Source organism: Periplaneta americana, chromosome 4 (genome assembly GCF_040183065.1).
Source record: "Periplaneta americana isolate PAMFEO1 chromosome 4, P.americana_PAMFEO1_priV1, whole genome shotgun sequence".
In the NCBI taxonomy this organism is placed as follows: domain Eukaryota; kingdom Metazoa; phylum Arthropoda; class Insecta; order Blattodea; family Blattidae; genus Periplaneta; species Periplaneta americana.
The window spans coordinates 90,085,600-90,101,133 of record NC_091120.1 but is presented as its reverse complement, the minus strand read 5'-3'; the positions used below and the strand labels follow the sequence as shown (position 1 = coordinate 90,101,133).

Sequence of the window (15,534 nt, the reverse complement as noted above, 5' to 3'; positions counted from 1 at the left end):
GTATTTACGCTTTTGAATATATTTTTTTTATTTTAATTTACTGCTTATAGAAAAGTGTAATAAGTGGGATCATCCTTAGAAAAATTGAAGAAAAGTAACGGAATTATTCAGATAGAGATCATTTCTGATAGTAGTAAATACAGCCGTTCAGATGCAGTTTTGATTTTGCACGGAATCTAGAATCTTGAGTTGAAATTTGCCTAGAACATAGATGTTTGTACTGTGCTAATGTCAGACACAGTGTTGTCTTAGGTAGAAATCCGACGACGTGTTGATCTGATGTGTGGAATCGAGAGAAAAAAAAAACAGCTTCATGAACTTGGAGCAAACAGTGCTCGATTTTTCTTACAAACTGAACTGAAGTAAATTTGTTTTTTTTTTTGTTCCAAATAATTATTTGGAATTTTCTGCTTAATTTGGTATATAATTTATAGAAAAATCTAATTAAACTGTTTATAATAAAATTACATACTACGTTTTATGTGTCAAATTACTCCATTTTCTCATCCCGTGCTATTGCATAAATATAAAAACATCTCTGAAACTGTTTGGTAAGAAAGGTTGTGGTTTGACGTCTTTTGTAGTTGAATGTTTGTTTCATAAGTTGGCGGCATTGTTGAAGACCATAATGACTGAGTTTGTTTTGGATTTTCAAAATAAATTTAGTATTCCGTATTTTTGAAAATATATGTTTTCGTAATAATTACTGTACTTCGTCGCACATTCTCTTGGAAGTTGAAAATTTATAATATAGGCTGTGTACCTTCTCCTCATAAACTAAGACAGTTACAAGCATGAAATTCTTACAGCTTACAGCTGATCTCTATAGTTTCAGGTTATTTTGATAAAAAAATTTGCTGTGCATGAATATTAATGCAATTTCATATTTATTAAAAAGTACTCGTAGTCGGTTATAAAGAAATTCATAACGCATTATTATTTTGACAAAGTACGTTTTCTAAACGACCTCATGGGGGAAAAATGTTTCGCATGAAATTTCGGCCAGTGTATGGGACCGGTGCCCACCCAGCATCGTGATGCACTTGCAGAGCTACAATAGGTAGCGAAAGCCGGCTATAACGGCTGGAGGAATCATCGTGCTAACTACACGATACCTCCAATCTGGTTGGATGATCGTCCACCTCTGCTTCGGCATGTGAACGTGAGGCGAGCAGCCGGTTGGTCGGTCTGAGTCCTTCAAGGGCTGTGGCGCCACGGATTATTATTATTATTATTATTATTATTATTATTATTACATTTTCTAAACAACAGCTCAGCACTTTTAAAATAATACTCATTTTTCTTAACAAGTACTCGTAGTGGGTTACAAAAAAACTCATAACTTATTATTTTCATAAAGTACATTTTCTAAACAAAAGCTCAGCACTTTTAAAATAATAAATAATCATTTTTAAGTACTCGTAGCCGGTTACAAAGAGACTCATAACTTATTATTTTCATAAAGTAGGCTACATTTTCTAAACAATAGCTCAGCATTTTTAAAACAAAGAATCAGTATCTATAGCCACGTCGCTGTTATTTACGGCGCCAATCACGACTCGGTTACATTTAAACGTGCACGTCTTGTTGTTGGCCGCTGATGACGTTATGCACTTCCACTGCTGCCACATTTCGTAAACAGCTGTTAATTAATATACTGTCCTGCTCGGCGGCAATGTGCAACAACGCGGCCAGCTTAAGACGTAAACAAAGAAGATGAGCCACGCCGGAAATAGCAGCGTCGCGGCTATAGTAACATTTTCATAGAGATATCTAGGCCTATAATAGCCTACTTACTGAGATAAAGATACTTAAAATGGTTAATTTAACTTTGGTAATATAGGGCCTCTGAGCTCACCTTATTAAGTAATATGGATGATAAATATAGCACCACGACACTTCTAAATATTATTTATACATTTATTTATGGAACAGGGTAGCCACGCGATAGCATGCTGGCTTCATACTTGTAAGGGTTTGCATTTGTTATTTCAGGACAGCACTCTTTTATTAGTCTATTTTTCTCGAGAAAAGTATCTTAAAATAGGCCGAATTTGCTTTCTCCATCAAATAATACTAATCCTTTCACTCTCTTGATGCGGAATGTGTAATGTATTGAAAATAAGAGTTAAACATCCTTAAACAGTAGCCTATAACTTTCATAGTTCGTGTCAAGACTGTACCTGGCGCACGTTATTCATAATTTGTTCCTGTTTTTCTACTTTTAAATTTTTATTAAAAACTGTGATTACATATGTGTAATGTATTACGTAAAACTGAACCACATAGTGACACTTGTGTTGGACAAGGTCGCAGTTTATTTATTTCTCCTCGGGGGGTTCTCTCTTTCCCCAATTAACGCACCGACATCATTCCGTCAACATAACTCCATTCCATTATCGTGAACATTTATCCGATCACCGGTCGACGAAATGCGGAGGAGACTGATCCAGAGGTATGTAGAGTTGCTTGCAAACATTAAATACACAGCATACTTTAGCACAGTAGGTCAGAGTGGGTGAGAATACGCCAAGATGTTAAGGGGTTAGGTACAGCTTACAGCAGTAAATTTTTTGGAAATATTCAACATTTTTTTCCTCCATTACTGTATCTTGTACAATAATGAAAATTGGTATGTGTAAAACACTGTCCTTTTGCTATATGAAAAAAATATTTTTACGATTAAAAAAAAAAACGTTAATTTTTTTTTTCAAAATTCAAAGCTCACTGTGCAGTGATGAAGTATTTCCCTCATAACTCATAAACTTATCTTTTTCATGTTCTCTCTCGTTTATGTTATTGCTGAAACTCATGTTTACAGTATCATGCTCTTTCAACTACATTCCTTAATAAACAATATATTTTTTATTTTGTGTTAGATATTTGACAATTTTTTAAATGAATTTATTTTTATCAGACTCTCTGTCAAAGGTAGAGAAGTGATTTTGCATCATATTTTAGATATGACCTGCATAAATACGTACAAAAAAATCATCACAGAATGTTGGATACTTTTTGAGTTATGAGGGAAACGCTTCATCACTGCACAGTAAACTTTGAATTTTGAAAAAAAAAATATATATATATATATATATATAATTTTTTTTAATTGTAAAAATATGTTTATCATATAGCAGAAGGACAGTGTTTTACACATACTAATTTTCATTATTGTACAAGACAGAGTAATGGAGGAAAAAAAAAAGTTGAATATTTCCAAAATTTTACTCCTTTAAGCTGTACCTAACCCCTTAATATAATGGATCAAAAAATAACCTAAGTGCTGGTTCGTCATGAATTTTTCATATAGACTAAATCAATAAATTAATCATCAATAAAAACTAAACTAGATCCTATCAGCAATATTCCACATTGTACAAGGTATAGAACCAGCTACAACCATTGTACCTGAATGACAGTGATTTACAGTTTAAAATCATCATGTGTGCACATGTGTGTATTTGCTTTACTTTTAATAATACATTATTGTGTTCTTGGTTACTGGATTTATAATTAAACATGCTGTGATTGTTCAATAAAGAGTTTTTATTTCGAGAAAGATGCTTTCGAGAGTAACTAGTCTAAACCAAACAGAAAACTCACTGAGGTACACAGATATACGCTACACAGAAAAACAATATAATTGCTTAAGTCAAGTCTGCCTAGAGCCAAAGTGGAAGAACAAACAAAAATCATTACTTTTGCTTACAAATCCCTCGCCTCTGCCTTGCATTCCAATAGATATTGAGCTACCGGCGTAGCTCAGGCGATAACATGTTTATCTGCTCCTGCGCTCGGGCATTGTTTCGATTCCCGCTTGAGCTAATTACACGGTTGGGTTTTTTCCGGGGTTTTCTCCAAGGTGAATGTCAGGTAATCTGTGGAAAATCCTTGGCCTCATCTCGCCAAATACCATCTTGTCTCACCGACTCTATCGAAGCTAAATTTATTTATTTATTATTATTTACTTATTTACTTCCTTAATTACTTATTTATTTATTTATTTATTTATTTATTTATTTATTTACTTATTGATTTATTTTGCTAATAATTGTAACATAAAATATAATATAAACAAAAAAACTTTAGGTCGCCCCTGAAAGAGTAGAACTCGTGCTCAGGGGCGGATTCCTGAATTGAAATTAAGAAGTATAAGTCTATTAATCTTGTAGTTAATATAGCTTCGTTAAAACTTGAAAAAACGAATATTGTTTTCTACTAGGGCCTATTAATGCCAGTTCTGGTTGCCTATATGTAATTGCGGAATTTACGCAGTTATGCATGGATTGAAGTGATCTCTGGGAGAAGTGATCAGGAAGTTGAATTATGTCTTATATAACATATTACTTACCTTAGTTAATTATGGTAAAAAAATTGCGATCCGATTTATGTGGTTGCAAAAATTTAACACTGAACTCTCTTTCTTGATAAAAGCCGCTGTAGAGTAATATAGGACATGAATAATGATTACAAGTCACTGGCTTGTATGTGCGTTAGATTTCCACTTGCGCTCATTACCTGATTGGGTTTCTTTTCAAGGTTTTCCCAACTGTAAGGCAAATGTTAGGTAATCTATTGCGAATCCTCGGCCTCATCTCGCCAAATACCATATCGTTATCACCAATTACGTTCACAGTAAATAACCTAGTATATGATATATCATCATTAAATAACCGACTAAAGGAATAATGATTGTACTTTAGACCGAATGTTAGGTCACTTGCTCCTGTGCTTATGACAGTGACCTGGGTAATACTGAAATTACAGGGAATGCTGTATGTACACGCCCGGTATTAACTATATTATTATTATACTCACAGACGAATAACATAAAAAGTCAGAAAAAGTCCACTCCAAATCTGAAGTAGGAGGAAGATAACTTCGTAGGTAATTAGCAATTGGAGAAATAAATATCAGTAGATAACAACATAAATCACATAAAAGTTAACTGTCTGCAGCTCCACTAAACAATGATAACAAAAATAACCTTTCTCCATTTTTATAAATTAGAGTTTGAAGAAAATTTAGTTAATATAATATTAAATTTTATTGAAGTTAATGTAAGAAAAATGACTTCTAGACATCTCAAGCCCACAATTGTGGAGTAACGATTAACGCATCTGGCCGCGAAACCAGGTGACCCAGGTTCGAATCCCGGGCGGGGCAAGTTACCTGGTTGAGGTTTTTCCGGGGTTTTCCCACAACTCAGTATGAGAAAATACTGGGTAACTTTCGGTGCTGGACTCAAGACTCGCCACCGGCGTGGCTCAGTCGGTTAAGGCGCTTGCCTGCCGGTCTGAAGTTGCACTCGGGCGCGGGTTCGATCCCCGCTTGGGCTGATTACCTGGTTGGGTTTTTTCAGAGGTTTTCCCTAACTGTAAGGTGAATGCCAGGTAACCTATGGCGAATTCTTGGCCTCATCTCACCAAATACCATCTCGCTATCACCAATTTCATCGACGCTAAATTACCTCGTAGTTGATACAGCGTCGTTAAATAACCAACTAAAAACAACTCAGGACTCATTTCACCGGCATTAATACCTTCATTTCATTCAGACGCTAAATAACCTAAAAAAAAGACACGTAAATATTTCACAAACTTGTCACCATTTTTAGTATTCTATACCGGAATGAGAGATTTTTATCTACAGTAAAAATTGCATGTTATGAAATCCATAATGCACATGGTTCTTAATGATTTTAAAGAATGATTACCATATTTACTGTTATTGGATTACGGATTAACGAAACATGACTTGTAAATCTTGCAAATATAGGGCTATAGTGTTAAAAAACATGACCTATGCAGTCATTATTGATGTTGCCTATTTACTTTTTTATTAAAGATTTATTGCATTGTATTCTTCACCTGACATAATTAGGAATATCAAATTCAGACGTTTGAGATGGGCAGAGCATGTAGCACGTATGGGTGAATCCAGAAATGCATATAGAGTGCTAGTTGGGAGACCGGAGGGAAAAAGCCCTTTGGGGAGGCCGAGACATAGATGGGAGAATAATATTAAAGTGGATTTGAGGGAGTTGGGATATGATGATAGAGACTGGATTAGGCCTAATCTTGCACAGGATAGGGACCGATGGCGGGCTTATGTATGGGCGGCAATGAACCTGCGACTAAGTATTAAAGATTTATCGTTGCAGTCAAATCATTTTTGTGTAACATGAATGTTACACATGTATGTATTTATGTATGTATGTATGTATGTATGTATGTATGTATGTATGTATGTATGTATGTATGTATGTATATCTTTTAGTTGGTTATTTAACGGCGTATCAACGACTAGGTTATTTAGCGTCGATGGAATTTGTGATAGTGAGATAGTTTTTGGCGAGATGAGGCCGAGGATTTGCCATAGATTACCTGACATTTGTGTTACGGTTGGAGAAAACCTTGGAAAAACCCAACCAGGTAATCAGCCAAAGCGAGAATCGAACCCATGTCCGAGTGCAGCTCCGGATCAGAAGGCAAGCACCTCTGCCGACTGAGCTACCCCGGTGGCTTGTATGTATATATTCAAAGGACAGTGACGTTTTACTGATAACAACCAGTATGCAGTGCATAAACATTAACATTATATGATTGCAACACAAGTTTGCTGGCAGGTCTAAATTATTTCAGCCCTGACCGAGTTTCCGAGTTATTGTAGGCTGCGTTGCTTCCCACATTTATACAACGTTTAATTGCAACGTTCATACAAAATGCAACAAATAAATATGCAAGCTGCATATACGAATATTCTTTAATCTTCTTTTTAACTCTCGACTAACAGTTTAATATTCGTTAAGTCTAATCAATGGGTTAAGCAAATCGATTTCTTCTTCTTATCCTTCTAGAAGAACCTATATTCATATTTATAATAGACCTCACAACCTGACTCACTGCATGAACTCATTCCGGTGACGTGGAGTCAGAATGAACCCGGGTATCAATTTATTCATTTTTCAAATTTGAATATTTCATTGAAACTTATAATTACGTACTTTTCTATCGCTTGGTGCAAAAATTGAACATATTTTATACACGTTATGGCTCAATAGTATTACCTTAATCGACAGGGTAGCTGAGTAAGATTGGGAAGGGCGTCCATTCGATCCTAGTGACGCAGTAGTATTGTATTGTATTGTATTTATTAACATTCCATGGTATTCGTCCATTGCTTCACAGCTATAATATGGAACAAGTCAAAAAACTTAATACTACTATAAAGTCTTAATTTATAGTCACAGTCTAGTTGAAATATAGAGGTTTACAATATAATCTACTAGTACAACACAAAGTTTCAGTATCAATTTCATGAAGCGTTGTTGAATGTCATGAATTTACCTACAGAATAGAAGGCGTGAGAATTTAGGTACGTCTTTAATTTGTCCCTGAATAATATTATGTTTTGAGTTTCATTTTTTATATCCCTAGGGAGGCTATTAAAAATTTGTAATGCCATATAGCGCACTCCTTTTTGGTACCTCGATAGAGTTGCCTATGGAGTATGAAAGTCATTTTTGACGCGTATTTATGATATGAACTGTTGAATTAATTCCAAAGTTTTCACGATTACATACGAAGAAGATTATTAATGAAAAAATGTACTGACAAGCCATGGACATTATTTGTAGTTTTTTTTTTTAAATAGTCCTACACGATTCCCTAGATTTGGCACCTACTATTATTCTAATTACTATTTTTGGTAGTAGGAATATACTGTTACTGTCTGTGTAATTTTCCCAGAATATTATTACAAAACTCATTACCGAGTGGAAGTAGGTCTATGCAAAATATACAGTGCATTTATTTTACCTTTCCACGTTCGTGTAAATAGAGTAGAAGCGGCAATACACAGAACAGCTGCCCACAAGCGAGTGTGGAAAGATAAAATGTATGCACTATATTTATATACTCGACATAATAATATTAGATTATAAATGTGCGGATAATAACTGATCTCAGTCAATTGATTTCCAGGATATTTCAATCTACTCTTAATTTATTATGTTGCTTTCCTGAAAATAAGGGAAACCGTGTTGTGATTACAATCTCTAACCCTTTTAGAGCTAATATGAAGGGAATGTGGATATTCTAATTTAGGACTCTAATCGTCTTTTCTTCTTTGTCTTTTGTTTCTGAAAATAAGACATATTTTATTACAATGTGAAGCAAGTAGATACTTCGATTTCAAAGATACAAACTTCTATCCAATACAAATATTTGTCACTATAGAAAACAAATTTAACATTTAAAAATGTAAATTTCTCGTGTTTTTTAATTACACTACATCTGCATTCACCTGGTATAACCAGCTTTAAAGCCTAAGGCATAGAGATGAAGTAATAGTCTATTATTTCCATATTATTTATCGTTACATTAATACACCATATTCATTGTTGCCCATAACGCCAGCTTATTCTCAGTAATCTGGCATTTAACTCCATGAACTCCCTGTGTTAAATACATTCTGTCTTACAAGTAGCCGACAGAAATCCCTGCAATTAATTCCTGACGTCTGGAATATAAAGCATGGTATATCTATGATGGGGAAGTGTTTATTAGACCTATGAGATGATGTTGTTGATTAGTCAACTGTCTGAAGACAGGTCTGAACCTCACAAGTGATACCAAGAAAGCACCACTTACGAGGCAACTAGGCCAGGAGATAATAGGGCAGGGTGGCCAGTTTCTTTCCCCCGCCATTGCATACATCGCCGATTAGCTGCTAATCAGACTTCAGATGCATCCAGACAATTGTTCTTCCTCTGACACATACTGTCAAGTGAGATGTACCGTCTGGTAGTAGTAGAAGAAGACGATGGCGATTATTATATTATTATTATTATTATTATTATTATTATTTACAAATTTCTCCACAATATCATGCTTCTCCGTCATGCCCGCTAGACAGAAAATTTGTCGGAGCGATATTGTCACGGGTATAAGGGAGATCTTGCGGAAGATGATATAATATATGTAAAAGATTGGAGATTTTCGAAAGAAAGATTCTGCGAAGGATCTATGGTCCAACATTTGAGGAAGGTCTCTCGATAAGGAGATGCAACTATGAATTATATAGACTTCTAGGAGAGCCAAATATAATGAATACCATACCGTCGGATCCCGGCCAATCAGTCACTCATCTGAGTGCACCTCAACACATGTATGGACTTCGGTCCTGCGTTCATAGACATCTATGACGTAGTGCAGAGGGCGGCCACCAGAGGGAACCCAAGAGATGGAGCTTAATCTGAGACGATTCTAAACGGCGTCGGGATTGTATCCGGCGTGGCTTAGTGGATAAAGCATCAGCACGTAGAGCTGAAAACCCGGGTTCAAATCCCGGCGCCGGAGAGAATTTTTCTCCGTTCCATCACTCTTTCATAATGAATACAGTTAAAACTAGCAGATTGAGGTGGGCAGGACATGTAATACGCATGGACCCAAGTGAACCTCGCAAAAAATTGTAATAACAAATCCGGGAGGTCAGAGAAGACGAGGTCGACCGCACTTGCGGTGGATTGATGGAGTGGAAGAGGATGCCAGAAAGTTGGGGTGCAAGAATTGGAAGGCTACTACACAAGATAGAGACGGATGGCGACAGTTATTAAGGGAGGCCCAGGCCTACCAAGGGTTGTAGCGTCAATAATGATGATGATGATGATGATTATGATGATGATATAAAAAGTTGAAAGATTGATTTGGGTTGCGAAGAAGGCGGATCGTGCTTCTTTGAAACTGGTACTATTCCAACATTCACCTGGAGAAACTTGCTAAACCACAAAAAAATCCAAATCATGTTAGGATAGGTGATCCATGTGATGAGACATTATTATTATTGTTATTATTATTATTATTATTATTATTATTATTATTATTATTATTATTATTATTATTATTATTATTTTGAGATTATACTAAATTGGCATTCAATCATACAAGATTATCTCTGTTAGCAACTCAAATTCCCCTTAGGCCTGCCATAAAAAATACCATTATATTGTGTAGGTCATTCGTTATCTCGTAAAGCCAAATGCACATGAGTGCGCCGTAGCCTACAGTAAGAACCTTGTGGTGGGGATATGTGAGCTAGTACAAGAGTAGCGAGGAAGGGAAGCTTCTCAGTCCATTTTCTTCTTCCCCTGACGCGCAGGTAGGTTTCACGAAAGGAATGGCCTATACTTGCAAAAAGAATGAATTCGAAAAGACACACAGTGAACTCCCCTAAGTTCGACCGAACAGAATTGAAATTTCAGTCCAAGGTAAATGTTACTTATGTCCCGGCCACTACAGGAACTTGATAAAATACCTTCAAAATGCCTTGGATTTAAAGTATTGAGTAATAGATAATTGATGTGATCACTGGGAGAGCTGTAAGCCCACCCAGCCCGCCCTAAATACGTACCTTACTTATATACAAAAATCGTCGTGCGTGAACGAAGAATACCGCCATATTTCTTTAATGTAACAGTGGGTTTCAGTGTTGCCAACATAGTAGTAATATACACACCTAATCAAACCTTACCTAACCTTTCTCACACCTACACACCTAATCAAACCTAACCTAACCTGTCACATAATATACACCTAATCAAACCTAACCTAACCTGTCACATAATACTACACACCTGTAGTAACATTCGTCACATTTAGTATCATTTCGTTTCCATGTATTGCCGGGTCTGCCAATCGTGTCGGTTTCCACCTAGTGGAAGTGGACCGTACTAATACTACTAATTTGAAGAAAAAGCAATGGCGACTTTCACAATATTAATTACATTTTACATGTTTCGTGATAACCCTATACTAAATGTGTTAATGTAGTAATAATTATCTATATATGGTACAGTAAGATTTTAAATGTGTTGTGGTTGTGATAAAAGTATAGAAAATTGGTTTATAGTGCCACATTGGCAGTGACAAAAGTGTGCAATATTCGTTCAGTGGCCGGTAGATGCTCTACATTGACCCAGTCCAATAAGGGTAGTAGGTGTGGCAGGTGAAATGAATACAAATTCTTATTGGTTATCCATCAACGAATACAGTACTGTACTTGCATTTCCTGCCCGCCCCGAGACTTGTGTATGCGCTTCTAGTACTGTACCACAGTGGGTTTCGACAGTTCCGTCTCACAAACGGCACAGTTCTCAAATAGAAAAAGAAAAGTTCATTAGTTTAAAATCAGTGATTAAATATTGATGTCCTAATCAATAAAATATTCTGTTTTCCTTAACAAAAGTATCACTACAAGCCACAGAACCAATTTCCATTCAAATGGCAAACCCATTTCTTAGTGCCCATATAGGGACGTGTCTAATTCTCCTACGTAAGTAGTCGAACTATAGAATGTCGAACTTAAGAGCTTCCACTGTACCCGTACGAAAAGAAATTTCCCTTCGAAAAAAACTGTACCACTTCTGAGCGAGACTTTTTTTTTTGTAAAATATTAATGAAAACAAAAGCTAGATTTTCACGCTAAAACTAATCGAATTATGATATTAAGTCAACAGTTCGAAGAGAAATTTGAGCTTCATAAGTGAGGCCACTCATGAGACAACTAAGCCAGGAGATAATAGTTATGGCGGCCAGTTCCTTTTCCCTTCCATTGCATACATCGCTGACTAGAAACATAATATTACATTAATCAGACTTCAGATGTATATAAACAATATTCTTCCTCTGATACATATCAAGTGAGATATACTGCCTGGTAATAGATGCACATATCAGCCAGAACCTGTCAGATCCTAATCATGACAGGATTTCAAATTATTATTCTGTTTAAGATATGGTTAGAATATGATTAAAATTAATAAAAAATGGTTCGATTCAAATTCACTTGTAATTAATAAAGATAAAACCATAGTTATCCCATTTACTTTAAATATAAAGGTAATAAACCAATTTCATCTACACTAAAAATTTAAATGCATAATTTTGACTGTTCCGATATAAATTGCAATTGTTCAGTTATTAATGAAGTTAATGAGGTTAAATACTTAGGTATAATTATTGATAATCATTTAAAATGGAATAATCATATTCATTATATTTGTAATAAATTACGTAAAACATTATATTACTTTGTTGTCCTAAGAATTTTTTTTTTCAATTAACTGTTTACGTATAATTTATTTAGCTTTATTTCAGTCTATATTTATATATGGTATTATAGGTTGGGTTGGAACTTATAAATCCAACCTAGCCGTTAATTTTACTACAGAAAAAAATATTAAACATTTGTTTAAGAAAAAGCAGAAAGATTACTCAACTGAATTGTTGTTTAAACATTTAACAATTTTCGACATTAAATAAATTTATTACTTTATTTTATTAAAATATTTTCACAAAAATCTGAATAATTTTCAAGGGTATATACATAAATATAGAACTAAAAATATGAATCCTCTGCGTTTATCTGAACCTAAGTGTAAAACCAATGCAGCTTTTTATCATAGCATGAGTCAAGATCCCAGATTATTAAACAAATTTTATTCTGTTATAATTTTAACCACGAATTCTGTCCAAATTAATGAAAAAATAAATAAAAAAATTGTATTGGATTTATAGTTTGGTTTTAAACATATTAAACATTTTTTAATCTGTATTCACTCTCAACTTTAATTTTAATTTTGTCTGTATTGGAATCCCCTCCTGAGCACGAGTCTTACTCATTCAGGAGAGGGCTAGTTTATCTCATATTGTATTAACTTGTATTCATTTCAAACTTACTAGCAATAAAATAAATAAATAAAATTAACAATAGATTGTCTCATCACCATCAGCACCACCACCCTTATTAGGCCTATTATTATTATTATTATTATTATTATTATTATTATTATTATTATTATTATTATTTTCATAATCATCACCGCCATTGTTATCAGTGATTTCTGTTTCTACTCTAGTGATTTATTACGCTGCATCACCAAACTGTGGCATTCCAAATTCATGTAATCAGTATATTGTTCAAAGTCATAAGAATGAACTCATGAACGTTAACCAACAGACTAACATTCCCTAGATCTAGAGAGTGGGAGGAAGATCGATACCTCAATGGTCAGGGACAGAAACAGCGTCTGCTGTATTTTTAGCCACAAGCTCAATCATCGCTAAATACAGTACTAAAGAGGAACATGCAATATTATATCATATTATCGAAAGAAGGAGGATATGTGGACTAGTGTTCATAAGTTTGCTGTAAATTATACCAAGTTAGAGATTTCGATAAATACCGTTTTTCGTAGAATGTGTTGTCATGTCTTCTAATATTCTTCTGAAGACAGGCGTTATTTTTAGCTATTGAATATTTTCCCGTTTAGTACTTTCAAATTAATTGATCTGGGAATAAGCAGATAAAATGTCAGAAGTTTCATTGTACTAGCATCGATACGATATTGAAATTCAAGGAAAATATTAATTCAAATATAATTTTATCTTAATCACTTACGGGTTTCTTCTCCAATTTTTACTTATTGTTAGTTACGCAGGCTAAACCTATTTTCCAAAACTACTTCTCACTTCGAAGTAACGATTATTTCCTGCTGAATATTTTGCAAGCAGAAAATAATCCTAACGATTGTTAGAGGCCTTAATATTAATTTATCTCCACATCAGACTTAATTAGCACAATATCCATCGTTTGCTAACAGACAGTCTGTTTCAGAAAGTGGTGAAAAACAGTTTAGACTGAAGTTAAAAGATCTATGCAATAAAATTTACTAAATATTTTCTAAAACTTCAATAAGCGAATATCGTAATGCGTGAACTGATTTTCAAGATGCACAATGAAAATTATTTACTACTTAATTGAAGAGTTCAGAGCCATAGTGGGCCAAGCGCCATTTATTAAAAACGGGGAAAGCAAGGGTTAAAGTCAAGTAAATATCATAGTTTAATGAAGATTGACATATCATTTAGTTTTAATGTGTGTACTTTATATTATTTGCTATATGTTTCCATTGAATTGTGGTAATAACTTCATTTTAACCCTTGTTTTCTAGGGTTTTAGTATATGGCGCTTGGCCCACTATGGTTCTGAACCCTTCAATTCGGATATCTTAACACTCGGAATATTAATAACATCGAAATTAAAATAACTCTCCTTAACGCATTTCGCTATCATCCTGTTTACCGTTTATTGTAAATTGTACTTTCAATACAAAGAAATTACTAAACAACTCCATGAATGTACACTCAATAATCATTACTATTGTTGCTTTCATCACAATCATTGTGAATGTTTTAGTACTTATCAACATGGCGTCGAGCGCAAATTGTGTAAACAATACACCACACATAAATAAATTGAAGGTCATGTTGTAATCACATGTTTATGGCAGTCTTAAACTAAACAATAAACATAACCCACGGCTAATTTCAGTTGCGTTTAGCTTCTAACAGAGAAGAGCTTTGAACTGTAAACCAGAACTTACCTCTGCACGCGTCCGTAGCCCCACTCTTTCTGGCCAGCATTAACAATTCCGACTTCTTCACGCACTGCTGATACTACGCCTCAACCTGCATGACTAATTATTTAGCAGCAGAGTTATAAATTCACTTGGAATCTACCGACGTTTTATCAACCGAGCTCCATATTGTACTAGCAGGATGTAAATATGAACACGGCTTAGAACCACACTGACTTTAAACGGTAGGATTTAAAGTCCGTACATCTCTGTTTATAGCGGATATTACTGCAGTGTTACTGTCGTAACAATCGGACTGGGAGGGAGCACAGCCCTCACAACGTTATGGTCTAGCGGTCCAGTACACTCAAATTGTACACGTAGTATTATTCTTTTGTAGACAGTTTAACATGGTGGCCTACATGGAATCGCCGTCCCACACTCAAGTTCTGAAGTCTCGTGAGCTTCCGTGAATTGTGCTCAGTTATAGCCCGTAATCACGTCGAAGAGTGTTGTTTCCGATGTTTCCCGAAGGCTAAACCGTCGGTAGCACGGTGCTCTATGATGCGGATATCCTAGCGGAACGCCATTAAAGCCTTGTTTTAGAAACAATTGATTCATTTAACGCATGTTTTATCTCATCCTTTCATACCGACTTATAAGTCCAATGTGGTGTAGGCGAGGGTATTACAGTATCTTTTAGCCAATACTTGACAGCAAGGTGCGAATTAACGGGGGGGGGGATTGGGGAATTTCCCCCCTGTTGGAAAGTTATCCCCCTCTCATAAATTCATAATAACATCCCTGCCAGGGATAACTTCTATCCTCCCTCTCTCTCTCTACCATAGTTTATCCTCTCCCTTTTAGGTACATTTATACGACCCACGCCACACGGGCCTTACAGGGCCGCGACCTGTCGGGAGAGGAATTAGTCTAATGGATCACATACATACTTTTTTGACCACACAAGGACATGGAGGGCCTCCCCGGATGAGGGATCAGCTCAATGCCAGGGCCACCTCGGATACAACACAAACATTTAAGACATTACACAGCATTCACTCACATATATGAAAGGATTAAAGGAAGGATCGCCGTCCATGGCCGGACTTTCA

General features: G+C 35.3%; 1 long non-coding RNA gene across 1 annotated transcript in view; it reads right to left on the bottom strand.

The window, feature by feature from the left end:
• LOC138698039 (uncharacterized) overlaps positions 1–15,060 on the bottom strand; it is a 36,293-nt gene extending 21,233 nt beyond the window's left edge. The window contains exon 1 of the long non-coding RNA XR_011331665.1: positions 14,447–15,060. This is a non-coding gene — a long non-coding RNA (uncharacterized lncRNA). The remainder of the gene's footprint in view (positions 1–14,446) is intronic.
• Positions 15,061–15,534: the final 474 nt, after the last annotated feature.